Source organism: Coenobita brevimanus, chromosome 86 (assembly GCF_032717465.1).
Source record: "Coenobita brevimanus isolate Jiangsu-jjx chromosome 86, ASM3271746v2, whole genome shotgun sequence".
In the NCBI taxonomy this organism is placed as follows: Eukaryota; Metazoa; Arthropoda; class Malacostraca; order Decapoda; family Coenobitidae; genus Coenobita; species Coenobita brevimanus.
This window is the reverse complement of record NC_137039.1, coordinates 5,881,944-5,887,081: the sequence shown is the minus strand read 5'-3', so window position 1 is coordinate 5,887,081 and position 5,138 is coordinate 5,881,944. Positions and strand designations below refer to the sequence as shown.

At 37.6% G+C, this 5,138-nt stretch overlaps 1 non-coding gene across 1 annotated transcript; it reads left to right on the top strand.

The window, feature by feature from the left end:
- The first annotated feature begins 435 nt into the window (after positions 1-435).
- On the top strand, positions 436-554 carry LOC145410850 (5S ribosomal RNA). Its single transcript, XR_013899316.1, has one exon. It is a non-coding gene; the product is annotated as a 5S ribosomal RNA (ribosomal RNA).
- The last annotated feature ends 4,584 nt before the right edge of the window (positions 555-5,138 follow it).

Here is a 5,138-nt window from a genome sequence, read left to right as displayed (position 1 = left end):
GAAGTGTCCGATTCCTTTAGTAAAGTAATTTGAGACGTGATGTTCATCTCTATTAAAGTACACTACATACGTATCAGTATATAGAGATAAGCATTATTTTTCGTGAAGTGAACTTAAAAAAACAAAACTCAATAAAACCAGTTCTTTCATTCACTTAAGAAAATACAAAGGGCATTAAGTGAAGGAATACACTATATCTCCAAAACAAATGCCTGCATGTCTTCAAATGCCTGCATGTGTGAACTTTAGAATCAAACAACACAACCATGTTTTCAAAAATCAATTACAAGGAATGTTTACACCTTTTTATGTACCCTAAAAGTACCAGAAGCCATCCTAACATGGGGTGATCGAATTTCCACATCGCTAGGCACTAAACTGCTAAATTGCTAAACCGCTAATAATGCTGTAATTTCGGGAAGTATAATTTAATGTGCCAACGGCCATGCCACGTTGAGTACACCGCTTCCCGTCCGATCAGCGAAGTTAAGCAACGTTGGGTCTGGTTAGTACTTGGATGGGTGACCGCCTGGGAACACCAGATGCTGTTGGCATAACGTTCTCCCTACACGTCAAGTGGGGTTGGTGGAGGATTAGTGCTCCTCCCTGTAAAACAATTAACTCTAAGCCCTTGGCCACCCCATTAGGGATACATGGTGTCTGGCAATGAATGAAAAAATGAATAATTTAATGTTGCAACTTTTTCCTATTTTTCACTAACAGTAATATAAGACTGCTTCCTTCTATGATGCTCTTGTATCGAATGAAACAAAATATCAGTAAGAGATGCCAGCCTAACAAGAATTTTTGAATTTCCATATAAGACAGACGTCTCTTACAATGACTCAACAAAAGTCATGCTAGCCAACATCAATATGATTCCCTTGCTAGTTAGTGACTGGATAGCAAGTGATCATTATTGCCCTTCTGAAGGTTAGCAAGGGGTTCAGAAGTGATCATGTTCTGAGAGTTGAGGGAACGCTAGGTGCTAAATTGCTAAACTGCTAATAAGCTGTAATTTCAGACAGTACTGTTTAATGTTGCAGTTGTTTATTCCATTTTTCAGTAACAGTAATATAAAACTGTTTCCTTCTATTATATTCTTGTCTCTAATGAAACAAAATATCAGTAAGAGAAGCCAGCCAAACAAGGGTTATTGAATTTCCATATGAGACAGACGTCTGTTACAATGACTCAACAAAAGTCAAGCTAGCCAACATCTCCAATATGATTCCCTTGCTAGTCAGTGATTGCATAGCAAGTGAAGTGATCATTATTGCCTTTCTGAAGGTTAGCAAGGGGTTCAGAAGTGATCATGTTCTGAGAGTTGGGGGAATGCTAGGTGCTAAACTGCTATACTGCTAAACTGCTAAAAAGCTGTAATTTCAGACAGTACTGTTTAATGTTGCAGTTGTTTTTCCCGTTTTTCAGCAACGGTAATATAAAACTGTTTCCTTCTGTTATATTCTTGTCTCTAATGAAACAAAATATCAGTAAGAGAAGCCAGCCAAACAAGAGTTATTGAATTTCCATATGAGACGTCTGTTACAGTGACTCAAATGTCATGCTAGCCATCATCTCCAGTATAATTCTCTTACAAGCTACTGAATGGATGAGAAGCAAAGTGATCATGACTGCATTTCAGAAGGTTAGCAGGGAGTTCACCAGTGATCATGTTAGCCTGCTAAAGCAGTGTGTATGCTAGATGCTAAATTGCTAAACTGCTATACCGCTAAACCCCCAGACCGTCACATGGCCAGTTGTAAACAAACCCTAAATTTTTTCTTAAGCTTGGGTGTTTCTAATCGTAACATCTGAGTACAGGAAACTCGCACGGAACACGATCTCACGGAACGCGCTCGCAATTATACACGGTAAGGGCTGGGACACATATAAGACAACGTAAGTTTACAGAACCATTATGAAAACTACAAATTAACGCAGGAGAGGCCTTTGAAAGATCAAATCCTCGAACGTCACCGCAGCGCGCGGTTTGTTTTGATTACGTGACGATCTAGGCGGGAAATTATTCAGTGAGTGAGACATTCCCGAGTACAGTAGCACAGTATTTGTAAGTTAAATATTTACAGTACTGTACTGTTCTGGTAAGTTTATGTACAACTTAAAGTACTATTAAATAACGTTAAAGCAAAAAATAAAGTCTTATAACCAGTTTACCTGATAGGTGTCAGAATATTGCCTTTTATATTTGTTTGTTTTTTCCACAGTACTGTACAGTATATGTAAGTTAAATATTTACTGTTCTCGTATGTACTGTATTTGTAAGCACTTAAATAAAGTTAAATCATTAAATAAAGCCTTGTAACCAGTTAACCCGAATTATATGATTACCCATGATCGGCGTCGGAATATTGCCTTTTTTGTTTGTTCGTTAAACTCTTACCGTACTGCTTTTCTACAGTACTGTATTTGTAAGTTAAATATTTACTGTTCTGGTATGTCCTTGTGAGCAATTAAAGCATTAAATAAAGCCTTGTAACCAGTTAACCTGATTTATGTGCTTACCCATGATTGGCATCGGAATATTGCCTTTTTTGTTTGTTCGTTAAAGACTTGCTGTACAGCTTTTCCACAGTACTGCATTTCTAAGTTAAATATGTACTATTCTGGTATGTACTTGTAAGTTAAAGCACTCAAAAAAGATAAAGCATTAAATAAAGCCCTGGTACCAGTTAACCTGATTTATATGATTACCTATGATCGGAGTCGGAATGTTTCCTTGTGTTTACGTACAGTATTTGTGTGTTGAAGTTTTGCTGTGGAGTACAGCAATCCCGCATTTTTTGCGGATTTTTTGTCTACGGTTTTGCCCTCTCGCGGATTTTCTTAGCATTAATAAGTTCAACTAAAATATCCTTGAATATAGAGAAAACAAAAAATTTGAAATTCCCGCAGCTTCCAATTGTAGCGCGGTAAACTCACGCCACCCTCTGTCCCTTTCCCACGGCCCCTCTGCCAGTGTTACCATATCTAGCATAATTTTATTCTTTTAGCATAATTTTGATCAAATTTTCGAGTCTGGAATATTTTTTAGCATATTAGAAGTTTTAGCATCATTCTAGCATAATTTAGAATGGAATGGAATATTTTTGGAATAATTTTATAAAAGCTACAAATGAGAGAGAGAGAGAGAGAGAGAGAGAAGGTAAGATGTTTGAATAGTTGGTTACTTTCAGTTTGGGCTTGGTTGGGTTGGATTAGGTTAGGTTAGGTTAGGTTGGATTAGGTTCGGTTAGGTTAGGTTAGGTTTTAGGTTAGGTTAGGTTCGGTTAGGTTAGGTTTTAGGTTAGGTTAGGTTAGGTTAGGTTCGGTTAGGTTAGGATAAGTTTGAGTTTTGTATTTTACCCATGAAACCTAGTTTTTTCCGATGGATTTTGGTATGATTCATTCGAGTTTCAGCTTCATTTCAGTCGGAAATGACCATTTTCTGTGTTTCCCCCCCTCTCTATAACCGCCGATTCCCCAAAGATCCCCCATTATTGCAGGGGGATGGGGGGGGTCATATCTAAAAAAAATCTGGTTATTTCCGACGGAAATGATGCTCAAAATCGAATGAATCACATCAAAATCCATCAGAAAAACGTAAGTGTCTTGGGAAAAAGCAGTATGGGCAGAAAACCGATATTTATCCTCTTACTGTATGTAGGTTCATTTTAATATTTTCATAGTAAACAATACATAATTAAAATGTAGCACGAATATGTATAGAATTTTATCATTTAGCTTCAAGTTAGCATAATTCATTTTATACTTGGAACAAATTTGCTCAATCTAGCATAATTTTTTCACTGCCCTAGCATAATTTCGTTGTTTGGGTATGGCAACACTGCTCTCTGCCCCGCATAATCCTCAGTCCACGCCTGACTGCCTCACGTGTATGTTGTTCTTGTAACCGCACTATGATATGAGCCTCTTTCCTCCCACTTGCTTTCCACATGGCCCCAGGACATAAGCCAGCCTCACCAAAGGCTAATAATACAATTAGAAAGAACTCCAAAGTGACAAAACGATCAAGAAAAGTTATGACCTTAGCAGAGAAAATTGTGTTATTAGACAAGCTAAGAAACGACCGTGCGAGTGTGTGCTATCACCAGTTGATGCATCTTTTTATTTTGTACTGTTTTGTGAATAAATGTGTAGATAACTGTGTATTACAGTACGGTGTTTACGTTTTTCCTTCATAATGGAGTATGTGCTTTCAATCTTGTAAGAAGGTATTTCGGGATGAGTATGGAGGTTTCGGAACAATTCGCAGTCACAACAAACACAAAACAATTCGTCTTCATTAATGAAGATAGCTATGGGTGATGCTAGAATATAATTCAAAGGCAACTACAGCAAGGAAGAAACAAGTTAATTATTGACTAAAGGAGCAACTAATAAATAATATCCAGAACCTACGCTACTGAACATAGACTTTGCTGGATCCCCTTGAAATATAGTTATTAAAGTATTGATTAATTAAGAAGTATATTGATAAAAGTATTGATTAGTATATTTATAGAATGGCGGGGAATCGTCCAGGGTGCGAATTGTTCTGAAGGGGAATCGTCCATGTTTTGACGGGGAATTGTCTGACGGCGAATTGTCTCGCAATCAGTATGGACATGGACTGTGTGATGGGCAGTATGGTGGACACAAGTGTAAGATTCAATTGTTAATAGAGTATTCGCGGAATTGACTTTTCGCGGGGGTTACAAGAACGTAACTACCGCGAAATATGCGGGATTACTGTACTGTATTTGTGAGTTATAACAGTAAATAAACCTTCTAACCATTTAAAGTGCTTTCTAGTGATTACCAGTGACAGATAACAGCAAAACAACACATTTGGGGGGTCTAGGGAGCAAAATACGGAGTAGTTTAAATATACGCGATATCGCACCTAACATGGCACGGTAGGAACGAAACCCACGTGTTCCGTGCGAGTTTCCTGTATATACACAAGTGAATGTAACTTTTTCCAATAAATCAAAGGTGTTTATACTCTAAAAAAAATACTTGACTGCCAAACAGTGAGGTGATCCTATGTATAAGTGATTCTTCTAAATGGAGCCAAGGTAGTCTCGCCTCCATGGACGCATGGGAATATTTGAAGATGATTTTGAGACAAAAAA